This window comes from Narcine bancroftii, chromosome 11, assembly GCF_036971445.1.
Source record: "Narcine bancroftii isolate sNarBan1 chromosome 11, sNarBan1.hap1, whole genome shotgun sequence".
In the NCBI taxonomy this organism is placed as follows: Eukaryota; Metazoa; Chordata; class Chondrichthyes; order Torpediniformes; family Narcinidae; genus Narcine; species Narcine bancroftii.
In genome coordinates, this window is record NC_091479.1 from 44,485,445 (window position 1) to 44,500,287 (window position 14,843).

The window sequence follows — 14,843 nt, forward strand, 5'->3', positions numbered from 1 at the left end:
CTTGCGGAAAAGATTCACATCCACCTATTACTGCCCACACCACTAGAGATTTAAAAAAAACCCATCTTTTCACGGGAAGAAGAGGTCTCAATGAAAGATCAGGGATTTCGCCAAACTGCTGACGGGTTGTGGTGGACAGCAGACGGACGTCAAGTCCTTAACAAAGCATTAGCCCGCCAAGTGGTAGATCAGCTACACCAACAGACACATTGGGGAACTCAGGCGCTTGTTGATGCCTTTCAACGATCTTTATACTGCTCCGGTATATATACAATTGCTAAACTTACTACTCGCAGCTGTCCGATCTGTCAGAGAATCAATAAAAAATCTATGCGGCCTGGCGGTCGCGACATAGCAGTTCGCCCGTTTCAACGCATACAAGTTGACTTTACAGAACTTCCTAAAATTGGTATTTACAAATACATTCTAGTCATGGTAGATCATTTTACACGATGGGTTGAAGCTTTCCTCACCCCGAATGATCGAGCTATCACTGTAATCGGAATACTTATTGAATCTGTGATTCCAAGATATGGTCTGATTCAAACCATTGATTCAGACCGAGGAACACATTTTACCTCTCAGGTTCTCCAGGGTGTCTGCAAGAAACTGGGAATAGACTGGCAACTACATACCCCATGGCACCCCCAAAGTTCAGGTCGAGTTGAAAGAATGAATCAAACTTTGAAAAATCAACTCACTCGACTTCATGAAGAGACTGGCCTCTCCTGGATTAAATCTTTACCATTAGCCCTGCTTAGAATTCGCACAGCCCCTCGTAAAGACCTTGCAGTCTCACCATACGAAATGATGTTTGGACTTCCATTTATGGGATTCCACACTGATACCCCTATCCCTGAGGCTAATGATCAATACATTTCAAAATTTCTACAGGGTCTTTCTACTTCTATACATGACCTGAAACAGAAGGGATTATTAGCCCAAACTCCACCCCTGGAATTTCCTATCCATTCTATTAAACCTGGTGATTGGGTTTATGTCAAAGCATGGCAAGATAACCAACTGAAACCTGCCTGGGATAGTCCCTACTGTGTCCTTTTGATTTCAGACGCTGCCGTGCGAACAAGAGAAAAAGGCTGGACCCACATCCAACGGATTAAACCAGCTACCAAACCACAGGATCAAGACACTCAAACTCAACCCTCCACCTGGCGTGCAGTGCCTCATCCTTCTGACCTGAAACTTACACTACGCCGTGAAAAAGTGCCGTAATGTTGTTTTTATTCTTTATTGTATTGTTTAATTGTTGCTTCTCCATTTCTGGGACATCACTTAATTACTCACAATGTATTAAGTCCTCCTGGAATAGGGGCAGCAGAGGTCACAATTTTTTTCCTTTAGAGTTTAGACAAGGTGTAGATTTAGTTTTTAGCCATAGTAAGATATGTTTTAATAAGGGATTCCAATACGGACCAGGGGACCAGAACAGCTGTAGAGACCGTCACTTAACTTCCCACATAGATATTAAAGGTATGAGTTCTAAACCTGTAGCACAAAGAGAGCGATATGACACAGACACACTGAATGTTAGTAACCAATGCACCTGTCAGAGAAAGAGAGAGAAGACGTTTGCTAATGTACACAGACAGGCTTCGACTCACAACTTCAATTCTACTCAGACTGTTAAACACATCTCTAATCGTAATGCACAATCCTCCCCAGACTGGTCTTTTCTCAAACATCCTTTGGGTTCCGCCGGCATTTACAATCCTTACTACTGCATCGTTAAGGGAAGTTCCAGTTATAAACGGCAACAGCGGCTACAGATCGCTAACGCTCCTTGCCACCTGAAACATCTAATCAGACTCCATGCAGCCTTGGGCATTATCATCCAACACAACACAATGGCCCTGAGGTTACGGGCTGAAGATAAACAACGTTTACCAGACACACTTCAACAACACCGCCTGCCTCTCGATTACAGCTTCGCTGCTGAACGCAGCACTTGTGAAAGACTCCTTAAAGACACTACTCACAACGGGCAGGCGGTTAAGAACACTTCTTCAGGACGTCAAAAAACTTCCCATGCCCAGGGACAGACTTTGCCACCTCGGTCCTCTGCAGGATCGACTGGACTTTTCACCGGTTACTGGAATCTGATACTCGCAACCCTTTTAACAGCTGGACTCATTACTCTCACCATCTTACTGCTTCCCTACATACAGACTGGTACACATCGTTTAACTCATCAACCCTTTCGTCAGAACACTTACACCCAAAGGATGTACAATTCCCAACATCTTTCTGAGGACATAGAAACTGCTATCCGTTTATTTACCAGCTGGGAAAACCAACAAGTTCCACTTTACCGCATCAGTAATACTGATCTAAAAGAAAACGGAGGATTGTGAGAGACCAGTAACACTGAGATCAGTAACACTGATCATTGTGTGAGATCAGTATTACTGATCTAAAAGAAAAGTGAGGATTGTGAGAGATGAGAAAAACTGACATTGTAATATGAACATGAAGAAATGAAGAAAATAAAATTGATACATAAGTAAATGAATGAAGCCAGTGCAAACAACATGAGACATGGATATTAGAAGGCAGGAAGCCGACACTGTCTGAGTAAGATAAGAATCTCTTACACCAGCAAGTTCACTGAATGAAGGAGAGAAGGACAGACAATTGAGAATAGAAGTAGAGTTAGTCTGAACGAGATAAGGGTCGCCAAGCCCCAGATAGAATTAGCAAGGCTTGCATAAATAATTAGAAGACCGTAGACAGTATTAGCAAGTTATACATCTATAATTAGTAAGCCATACAACAGATTTTTCAAGTATGCATATTTAACTAGTAAACCCTAGACAAGATTAACGAACCCTGCAGATGAAGGGACTGAAGCCCTGGGAGTCGGGAAGGTGTGAATGGGGACAAGGGCTATGATGTGAATAAGTACAATGGGAATAATGGCATAAGAAGACACCGACAGGATACCCCATGGTCCTCCAAGTATACTGAAACTGCATGTAGGCAGGAAGGATTGGCTCTGCCAAACCCATCCAGGGGGCAGAAGAATGTAAGGGGGAGGGTATTCTGATACTGAAATTTACTGTATAAATGTTGGGTGAGCCCCAGTGTGTGTGTGTATTCCCAGGGTAAGGGGAAGCACCCAACTTTGCATTGTTGTTGTAATAAATGTTCTTTGTTCTCAATATTTGTCTCGAGCAATTTCTTTAAAGGTACTTCTATTTCTAACAGGACCTACTCTGGATTTCACCAATCTTTTCCTCTTGACATATCTATAAAAGCTTTTGCAGTTGGTTTTTATGTTTGCCGCAAGCTTACTCTCGTAATTTATTTTTACCCTCTTGATTAATCCCTTTCTCCTCCTTTGCTGCATCTTGAACTGTTCCCAGACTTCGGATTTGGTACTTTTTTGGCCAATTGATATTCTCTCTCTTTGGACCTAACACTGTCTCTAATTTCCCTTGTTATACACGGTTGAGTCACCTTTTTTGGTTTATTTTTATGCCAAACTGGTATAAACGATTTCTGCAATTCTTCCATTAGATCTGTGAATGCTTTCCATTGTCTATCCAACGTCAACCCCCCCCCCCCCATAAACACCACCCAATCAATCTTACTCAACTCCCATCACATACCATCATTATCCCCTTTATTTAAATTCAGGACCTTAGTCTCGGTTTTAATTTCTTCACTCTCCATGTCGAGTGTGAATTCGATCATATTGTGATCGCTCCTACCCAAAGGACCTCGTACAACAAGATTGCTGATTAGCCCCTTTTCATTGCATAATACCCAGTCTAAAATGGCCTGCTCCCGAGCTGGTTCCTCGACATATTGGTCTAGATAACCGTCCCGTAAACATTCAAGGAACTCCTCCTCCTCAGTATTTTTACAGATTTGGCTAGTCCAATCAATATGTAAATTAAAGTCTCCGACAGCTGTTCCCTTATCTAATTTCTCTTTTTATGCCTTCCCTCACCTCTACATTACTATTTGGAGGCCTATATACCACCCCCACTAACGTTTTCCGCCCCTTGCTATTCCTCAATTCTACCCATATAGATTCGGTATCTTCCGAGTTAATATCCTTTCTGTCAATCGTGTCGGTCCCTTCTCTCACCATCAATGCTACCCCACCCCCTTTTCTTTCTTGCCGATCCCTCCTAAATATCATATTCCCCGGGATGTTAAGTTTCCAGGCTTACCCACCTTGCAGCCATGTTTCTGTAATCCCAATCAAATTGTATTTGTTTGTCTCAATGTCCACAGCCAATTCATCTACCTTGTTCCGAATGCTTAAGATATAAAGCCTTCAAATTTGCTTTTTTTTTACCTTCCCTGCTCTTTCTGATTTTTTTACTTTCGCTGCCCAACCTAACTTTTCCTATTTTATCTTTCCTGTCCTTTGCCCTATCATACAGGTTCCCATCCCCCTGCCAAATTAGTTTAAACCGCATCCGACAGCTGTACCAAACCTAGCTGCCAATATATTGACCCCTTTTGGGTCTAGGTGTTACCCATCCTTCTTGTAAAGGTCATGACTTCCCCAAAAGAGATCCCAATGATCCAAGAAGCCAAAACCCTGTCTTTTACACCAGCCCCTCAGCCACACATTTATTTGTCTTAACCTTCCATTTTTGTCCTCAGTTGCACTTGGCACAGGTAGCAATCCAGAGATCACCACCCTGGCGGTCCTTTTTTTTAGCTTCTGTCCCAGCTCGCTGTAATCCTTTTTTAGTACCTCCTCCCTCTTTTTATCTATCTCATTGGTACCCAATGAGGCATATACCAAGACATCAGGCTGCTCACAGTCTCCTTTCAGAATACTCTGGACCCGATTTGAGATATTCCTGTACCCTTGCACCAGGGAGGCAGCACGCCATGTGGGTATACCTATCTGGCTCACAGAATCTCTTGTCTGTACCTCTGACAATGGAGACCCAATGACCACTGCATTCCTTCTCACCTTTTATCACCTTGATCCTGAATGTTGAATGTGTATGTTCATGTAATTTCCCCGTCTCTGTCGGTTTCTCCGTCCTAATTAGAAGTGTAGAGGCTTGCCTAACATATCAACCCTGTTGTCCTGTTTCCATCCCCGAAATAAATGTGTGCTTTGTACCTCCGCTTTGGTCTGGTTCTTAATCTGTGGGACCCACACGAATGTGACAACAATGGAGGAGGGGAAGCAAAGTATGTCAAAATGTGTTATTGCCTATGAACAGAGGCAATAGAATATTAAATTTATGTTATGACAGAGTATAAGATATTTTGAAGACGCTACATGGAAGAAATTCTTCAAACAATTAAACACAAATATGGAGAGGCAAGTGGGACCTTCTTCTGTTTTCTCCCGCTTAGATCGTTCTTATGAGAAAGATAGGGACCAACATTGACGCCACCTAAAATTAGTGAAATGGAACAAAGAGTTGGATGGGAAATACACCCAAAGTTATCAATGAAATGTATGATGCTCTCCAGAGAGAAAATCCAAAACTAGGATAGCAGAGGTCAGGAGAAAGATGGGAGTCGGGCTTGGATGTGACGATTTCAGAAAGAAGCTGTTCAGAGTGGTGTGAAGATTGAAATATACAAATTCAAGAAGAAATAGGGTCAGGATTGTGTCAAGAGTGTTACAAATATGATTAATGCCAGATATAAAAATAAAAATCTCCACATCAATTCTGCTATACTACATATAAATTAAATGGACTATCTCCAATTATTCCGAGAAATGTTTTCAATGTAATCAGGTGATTGAGACTTTTCTTTCCTTTCGGTTTGGACCTGTGTAAAAGTGGAAGGATTTCAGTCTATTATTAGGACAAATTATGAAGATTAAAATACAAAAGGATGTGAGAATATTTGTGCTTGGTCAGAGATATGAAGCAGATACAAAACTGAAGTTGAATAAATATCAAAAACATTTTCTGAGTCCAGCCATAACAGCAGTGAAGAAATGTGCAGCATGAACGTGGAGAGCAGAGAGTTGTGTAACGAGAGATGGGACATTGAAATGAAAACTGTGGCACCATGCAACCATATAACCATTTACAGAGCAGAAACAGGCCATGTCAGCCTTTTGAGACCGCACCGGTTCACTAGAACAACTTCACTAGCTCAATCCTCCTGATTTCCGCCAATATCCCTCCAACCCCCTCACCTCCATGTACACATCCAACCTTCTCTTAAATGACAGAAGGGACCCTGCCGCAACTATCTCATTCGGAAGATCATTCCATTCTGCCTCCACTCTCTGAGTGAAGAAGCATCCTCTAAAATTTCTCCAGAAGTTTTGCCTCCTTACCATTAACTCATGGCCTCTTGTTCCAACCTTCCCTTCCCTCACGGGAAAGTGTCTGTCTATGTCTCGTCTATCTATTCCTTTCATAATTTTAAATAGCTATATTGTCCCCTCTCATTCGTCTACATCCCAATGAATAAAGTCCCAGTCTCCTTAATCTCTCCCTGTAATCCAGATGCTGTAAGCCAGGCAACATTCTCACAACAGCCTCACAAAGATAAGCGTATACAGAGCCGTTGTCATAACCACACTCCTGTTCGGCTCCGAATCATGGGTCCTCTACCGGCACCACCTACGGCTCCTAGAACGCTTCCACCAGCGTTGTCTCCGCTCCATCCTCAACATCCATTGGAGCGCTTACACCCCTAACGTCGAAGTACTCGAGATGGCAGAGGTCAACAGCATCGAGTCCACGCTGCTGAAGATCCAGCTGCGCTGGATGGGTCACGTCTCCAGAATGGAGGACCATCGCCTTCCCAAGATCGTGTTATATGGCGAGTTCTCCACTGGCCACCGTGACAGAGGTGCACCAAAGAAAAGGTACAAGGACTGCCTAAAGAAATCTCTTGGTGCCTGCCACATTGACCACCGCCAGTGGGCTGATAACGCCTCAAACCGTGCATCTTGGCGCCTCACAGTTTGGCGGGCAGCAACCTCCTTTGAAGAAGACCGCAGAGCCCACCTCACTGACAAAAGGCAAAGGAGGAAAAACCCAACACCCAACCCCAACCAACCAATTTTCCCTTGCAACCGCTGCAATCGTGTCTGCCTGTCCCGCATCGGACTTGTCAGCCACAAACGAGCCTGCAGCTGACGTGGACTTTTTACCCCCTCCATAAATCTTCGTCCGCGAAGCCAAGCCAAAGAAGAAAGAAGCCAGGCAACATTCTTATAAATCTCTGCACATTCTCCACCTTATCTATATTCCTCCTATAATTTGGAGACCAGAACGGAACACAATTCTCCAAACATGGCCTCCCCAATGCCTTAAACAGCTGCACTCTAGCCTATGCTATGATTTATGAAGGCCAGCATGTCATTTGCCTTCTTAACCACCCTGTCTACCTGGGAACCCACCTTCAGTGAACTCTGTACCATAACTCCAAGATCCCTCTGTTCCTCTTCATTCCTCTACCCCCTCCCTTTAACTGCATATGTTCTATTTTTTATTTTTTTTTTCCGGAATGCAGCACCTCACACTTGTCAACATTAAATTCCATCTGCCATCTTTTCCAAACAAGAAAATCTACCTCACTGTCCACCTCTCCCCCTATTTTCGTATCGTCTGCATATTTGCTTACCCAGTTAACCACACCCTCCTCTAAATCATTAATATTAATGATAAACAACAAGGGACCCAGCATCGATCCCTGAGGCACTCCACTTGTCACAGGCTTCCAACATGACATATAGTTGTCCACCATGACTCTCTGCTGTCTATTTCCCAGCCACTTCTGAACCCATCCCACTATCTATTAATCCCTGATGACTGAACCTTCCTAAATAACCTTACATGCAGCACCTTATCAAAAGCCTTACTAAAATTCAAATAGATCTCATCAACCACCCGACCTTCATCCACTTTTCTTGTCAACTCTTCAAAAAAATTCAACAAGATTCATCAAACATGACTTTTCTTTCAAAAACCCATGCTGGGTGCCCCTGATCTATCCCTGCCTATCCAGATATTTGTACATACTATCTCGAAGTATACCATCCATAATCTTCCCCACTCGGAAGTCAAACTTACTGGCCGATAATTACTTGGACTCCACCTACTGCCTTTTTTGAACAATAGAACTATATTTGCAACCCTCCAATCCCACGGCACCACACCCTCCTCCAGTGATCTTTGAAAAATTGCTGTCAGTGCCCCCGCTATTTGTTCCCTGACCTCCCTTAAAGTCCTGGGAAAAATCCCATCAGCACCAGGAGACTTATCCAGCTTAATTGACCCAAGAAGCTCCAAACCTCTCACTTTACTAATCCTTATCCTTTCCATAACTAACCCCTTTGCCTCTCTTATCTTGTATTGCCCAATGTCCGTTTCCCTCGTGAATACAGACGAGAACAAATTGTTCAATATTTCTCCATCTCATACGGTTCCTGACATAGTTTCCGGTCCCATCATCCAGTCGACCTATTCTATGTTTAACCCTCCGTTTACTGTTCACATATCTGAACAAACCCTGAGGATTCACCTTCGCCTTATTAGCTATGGACACCTCTTCCCTTCTTTTTCCCTTTCTAATTTCCCTCTTCAAGTTCTTAAGAGTATGTCAAAATGATCACTGGATCCGAAGTTCTCCCTAACGCTCACCTCTGTCACCTGCCCCATTGCATTCCCAAACAACAGATCAAACGCTGCTCCCACTCTAGTTAGCATCTCAACATATTGCTGCAAAAAGCAATCCTGAACACAATGCATAAATACTAAGCCATCCTGCCCTTTCACTGACTGCATTTCCCAATCAATATTTGGAAAATTGAAATCCCCAACCAACACCACCCTATTTCACCTGCATATCCCACCTATTTCCTTGCACATTTGCTCTCCTCGTTTCCTTTCCCCATTTGGAGGCTTATAATATACCCCCATAATAATAACCTCACCCTTCTTATTTTTCTGCCTCTCTTGACGAGCCCTCCAGTCTATCTTGCCTCAGCACTGCTGTAATATCCTCCCTGACATGTAATGCCACACCTCCCCCTCTTAATCCACCAACTCTGTCACATCTGAAGCAGCAAAATCGTGGAACATTCAACTGCCAGTCACAACCTTCTTTCAACCATGTCTCGCTAATGGCCACACATCATAATGCCACATGTCAATCCACATTAATCCTCGCATTAAAATAAATACAACTCAGGGATCTCCTACATCCTACCTTCTGCATATCCTCCTATCTACCATTCTCACAATTTTCACTGCAGTATCTGTTTACTACTTCCTGCTTTTCCTCGCTCAAATTATCTAAACTTGTCTCTTTCCTTATCCTACTAACCCTCACCCTCCCGTCCTGCCTAACTTGAAACCCTGTCCCCAACCATACTAGTTTAAACTCCTCCTGACAGCCCTAGCAAATGCTCCCACCAGGAGACTGGTCCCTCTAAGATTAAGATGTCACCCATCATTATGGTATAGGTCCCAGCTTCCCCAAAAAAGGTCCCAGTTGTCCAAGAATTGAAACCCAGTCTCTGACTCCACCCCTTGAGCCACATGTTTAACCTCCACCTAATCCTAGGTGCTCGCTGGAAGTGCTAGCTGCCTGATGTTACTCTCGGAATAAGTGAAACAGGAAGGACCACAGTGCTAGCCTGAAAGAAAGAAGTTATCATCTGGAGAACCCTGATGGGCCAAGTTTTATCAGCGACACATTGAGGTAACTAATGGTGGTAGCTCAGTTGTGAAAATCCTGGAACAACAAACCTCTCTCTGCAAACCCTACAGAACTTTCCTAAGTGGCAAAGCCTGATGAACTTTATACATGTTCAATTCTGTGCACAGTATCAGAATTGACTCCAACCAATGAACTTAGAAGAATGAGAAGTGAGATTGAACTGTGAACCAAATAACTTTTCTTAAATTTACACACACATCATACACGTGCACTTAGACTTAGAAGGGGATTAAGGTTAGTTAAGTTAATAGAGATAAGTTAAAGTTTGATTCTGTTTTCATTTTAAAAGATAAATAAAACAACTTATTTTTAAATAACGACGTCCTGGTGAATGTCTATTGCTGCTGGGTTTTGGGATCCTTTGGGCTCATAACACCATAGTCTGGTGATGTACATGGACCTCCTTCCCACTCCATCCATTTTGGACCCCCACATGAAGAGGGAAACTGCTCTGGTAATAGCCAGGGCAGAGGTGTGTGGGATGGGCCACGCCTGCATCACACGCAGCAGTACCGAGAGCACCTTGCACCTGATGACCAGGTTCTTCCCCATTACTGAGAGGGAATGTCATTCCCACAGACCCAGTTTCTGGTGGACTTTTACAATCGGCTCTGACCATTTTTTTGTTGCATGCCTCGGCCTCTCCAAGCCAGTTCCCTGACACCTTCAGGTAGTCAGATCTGACTGTGAAGAGGACAGCGGACTGATTTACCAAAGTGCATTCCTCGCTTTTGTTCCAGTTTACCCTGGAACATAGATTTGTATACTTCCTGGTCCAGCCACTTACAGACTTGTGTACAACTCAGCCGGTCTCCCAGAACTGGGGGGTCTCTGTGCTGCTCCCTGTCTCCTGGAGCTGGGGGTCTCTGCACTGTCCCCTTCTTGGAGATCTGGGGGTCTCTACACTGCTCAGTGTCTCCTGATATTGTTGTTTTATTCTCCACCAGTCCCACAGCACAACCCTGACCCCTGGACGGAATGTAGAGGTACAGAGGGATCAGTGAAAATATGGGTAGTTTTTCCAGGGTGGGGTCCATCCAGGAGCATGATAACAGCAGGGAACCCGTGGAAGGGGATGGAGGGCATTCGATGGTGCACCAGCAGGACACTGCTGAGGGTGCAGATTCCCTCAGGCTCTCAAGGGTAGAAGGCGCAGGTTATTCCAATGGTTTAGGTGAGGCCAGGGTCCAAATTAGAGCTGGCGCAGGTCATCAAGGGTCGACATAACAGGTGCCTGGAACTGTCATGAGGATACTAAGGGCTGGTAGAGGTAGGTAGGAGGGGATAGTTGTGTACCGACGAGGGATTGATGAGTGAGGGGCCACATGGATGGGACTTCGAGACAAGGGGCCTCTGATTGTCCAGGGATGGGGCCTGTAAATAGACCCGCAGACATCCAGCACACAGCATCTTTGACCCACTACCATCAGGAAGGAGATATGGAGGAACAAAATCAGGCTGCCAGACAGGGAAATAACTTCTTCCAACAGGCCATGAAATTGACAATGCAATGCGAGTTGAATGGGTCCGTGGAATGAAAAGGATGAGAGGGATATGGACTGTTTGCAAGCAGCTTGGCCATTAGAAAAGAAGGGCCAAAAGGATGGTTTCGGAGTTGTCTATCTTGTCCACACTTTTGAGTTGAATCCTTAAATAATTCATGACAGGCAGGACTATCATTTTAGATGGAGATTTAAGATTGACACATGCAGCCCGGGAACAGGCCCTTTCAGCCTCTGAGCCACAACCACTCAATTACACCAATGACCTACAAACCCCGTTTTAAATGGTGGAAGGACCAGGAGCAACTGGTGGAAATGCACGCAGACACAGGAAGAATGTACAACTCCCCAGAGACAGTGTCAAATTTGAACCCGGCTCGCTGGCCCCTTATCAGCGTTTTTCTAACTGTGGCACTAACCTCGCCACTCTCAATTATTCCCAGGGTTCTTCCTCCTACTTTCCATGAGCTGTGATTGCTTCCAATTCCAGTGCCCTTGTTTCCCTGAGACTCTGACCCCTGCCCAGTGACTCTGTCCCTAATGCCTCTCCCTGGCCAGATGATCACCAGTCTCTCCTGGCTCTCACCCAAATTTTCTTACCCAATTCCACCACCTACAACCCCCTCGTCATGGCCCACCCACTCGCCCACAGGGCCAAGGGTAGCAAGGTGGGGGAAGGTCCAGCCTGTAGTCACAAAGCTTGTCGAAGGACAAGTGAGAGCAGGAGTCCTGGGGCAAGGGGTGAAGGGCAGTGTGTACTGTAGCAGCCAGCTACACAGGGTCACAGCCTCCAGGGTGGGGGGGAGAGAGAGAACTGGCTCAGATGGGACAGATGTCCCGGTGCCAAGGGTCAGGGAATTCCCCAGCTCGGTGAAGGTCTGGGACACTGCCACCGGCAAGGAGACTGGACCACTGCCCTCCCCACATCTCCACCATCTGGGGATCCCAGGAGCAGCTCAGGTTCCAAGGCCTGTCAGTGGGGGAAGGGGGAGGTTCGGGAATTGGGGTGGGGTAGTTCTGAATGGTGATCGAGAGGATCGGTCCAGTGGGAGGACAGACATGACACACATGAGGGCTGGGGCTTCAGGACAGATCCCGTGGGGAGGCAGGAGTTTTGGGGTCCAGCCGGTGGGGGACAATGGCTTTGGAAATGGACCTGGTGGGGGTCAGGGGCTTTGGGGAGAGACCAGTGGGTTTGTGGGAGGACCTGTCGGGCAAAAGAATTAGTGACAGACCAAGTTGGGAATGGCATTGGGGATTGGCTCAGCAGGAGATGGGATGTTGATGGACCCGGCGGGGATGCGTTTGGGAATGGATCCGGTGGGGGATGGTATTGGGATGGATCAGGTGGGGGATGGTATTGGGGTTGGACCCAGTGGGGGACAAGATTGGGGATGGACCCAGCGGGGGGTGGGATTGGGGATGGACTCGGAGGGAGACGGGATTTTGGATGGACCCGGCGTGCACAGAATTGGGGATGGACCCGGCGGGGGACGGTATTGGGGACAGATTCAGCGGGGGACGGTTTTGGGGTTGGACCCAGCAGGGGACGGGATTGTGGATGGACCCGGCAGGGGATGATATTGAGGATGGACCTGGCGGGGTCAGTTTTGGAGATAGACATGCTGGGGGAGGGACCCAGCAGGGGACTGCCCATTGACTCCGTCTTCAATGCCTCACACCGGCCGGATGATCACCGTTCTCTTTCCCAGGTCTCACCCAAACTTTCTTACCCCAATTCCACCACCTACAAACCCTTGTCATGTCCCACCCACTCACCCACAGGGCCAAGGGTAACTAGGAGGGGGAAGCTCCTGGCTGTGGGCACACAGCTCGTTGAAGGACAAGTGGGAGCAGGAGTCCTGGGGAAGAGGTGAAGGGCAGTGTGTACTGTAGCAGCTAGCTGAACTGGGTCACATTCTCCAGGATGGTGGGTGGGGGAGAGAGAGAGAGAGAAGACTGGCTCAGATGGGATAGATATCTGTGTGCCAAGGGTCAGGGGATTCCCTAGTTTTGTGAAGGTATGGGACACTGTCAACGGGAAGGAGATGGACCACTGCCCTCCCCACATCTCTACTGTCTAGGGGTCCTAGGAGCAGCTCAGATACCAAGGCCTGTGGGTGGGGGAAGGGGAAGGTTAAAGAACTTTGGTGGGGTAGTTGTGATGGGTAATCGATTGGAGAGGGTCCCAGTGAGGGAACTGGTCTGGTGGGAGGACAGACCTGGATACAGGCGAATTGGCGTGGGGGACGGGGACAGGGACTTTTGGCTGGTCATGTTGTGGGACAGGGGCTTGTTGAAAGCCCTGGTGGGAGACAGGAGCTCTGGAGACGGTCCAAGCAATGGGTGGAGCATTGGGGATGGGCCCAGTGGGGAATAGAGGCTTTGTTGACAGGCCTGACAGTATTTTGGGGATGATCTCAGCAGGGGGAGGGGTTTGGGGACAGGCCTGGTGGGAGATGAGGGCTTTGGGGAAGGGCCAGGTGGGTGACAGGGGACAGTATTAGGGAAGGACCCAGAGGACAAAACCACCCCTGGAGCTCTGGTTCACCTCCGGTCACTCACCTTGGCCCATGGATGTGCTTTGATCTGCGGGAAGCTGAATTCGTTGCAGTTTAGGTTCATCTCCCAGATCTGCTCCCTGGATGAGCTCCGCAACACCTGTTGGGACAGAAACCACCTTCACTACTGGCTCAGGGTGGGGGGAGCAGGAGGGTGACAAGGGGAGGGAATGCAGTGTATGTGTACCAGGTCATGGACATGGGACGAGCCCTAGAACTGGGGTGGTGGTGAAGGCTGAAACCTTAGGGGTATTTAAGAGGCTCTGAGTCACGTGGATGGAAGAAAAATGGAGGGTTATGAGGGAGGAAGGGGTTAGTTACTTTTATTTTGGTATGAATACATCGGTCGGCACAACATCGCGGGCTGAAGTGCTTGTACTGTGCTCTCATGTTCTATGTTAAACGTGTCCTGTCAGTCTTTCAGCAAGCGGATATGTCGGGGAGGGACCGCTGCCGACTGGCACATTCCAGGCTGCAGGGGTACATGCTGAGGGATGCACGGAGGCTTGGCGTAGCCAGCACGAAGGCACTAAGGGGATGGATCATAATCCTTCCATAACCATGCACTGAGAGGCTGAGAGCAAGGGGAACTCCTCCAACAGCAGAGGGGGGCAGTAACCACACGGTATCAAAGTGGTGGCAATGAAGGTAAACAGAGACGTATGCAGCAATGTGTAGTGAAGGGAATATCTGGATACAACAGGAGGAGGAGAAAAGACGGAACGGTCTTCCTCTTTGGAAAATATTTGTAAATAAAGTCAAGTTTGCGGGGTTGGGGGAGGGGAAGAGAAAAGCCCTACTCAGTCAACTTTGCTTCATGAGATACATTCTCCGATCCAGGAAATCTATTCTGCACCCGCTCCAGAGTACAAGATCAAATTTATTACCCTTGGATAGCACAAGTACGACCTGATAAAACAGAGTTCTTGGGATAAACATACGCAAACACACAACCAAGCCCTCACACAACAGACAAATGATACATGTGCAGCACGACCAGAAAAATTACTCGATATTGTTGAGTAAATAGCAGAGTGGAGGAGTATTTGTATGAGCAGCTCATCAATCGTTCCACGTTCTC

General features: G+C 46.6%; 1 protein-coding gene and 1 long non-coding RNA gene across 4 annotated transcripts in view; one reads left to right on the plus strand and one right to left on the minus strand.

The window, feature by feature from the left end:
* Positions 1 to 3,179, plus strand: part of LOC138745739 (uncharacterized) — a 73,534-nt gene extending 70,355 nt beyond the window's left edge. For all 3 annotated transcript variants that reach the window (XR_011346467.1, XR_011346468.1, XR_011346469.1), the window contains one exon: positions 1,070 to 3,179. The gene's annotated coding sequence lies outside the window, so the exon portion shown is untranslated. The remainder of the gene's footprint in view (positions 1 to 1,069) is intronic.
* LOC138745740 (uncharacterized) overlaps positions 1 to 14,843 on the minus strand; it is a 29,078-nt gene that overhangs the window by 12,585 nt on the left and 1,650 nt on the right. The window contains exon 2 of the long non-coding RNA XR_011346470.1: positions 13,767 to 13,862. This is a non-coding gene — a long non-coding RNA (uncharacterized lncRNA). The remainder of the gene's footprint in view (positions 1 to 13,766; positions 13,863 to 14,843) is intronic.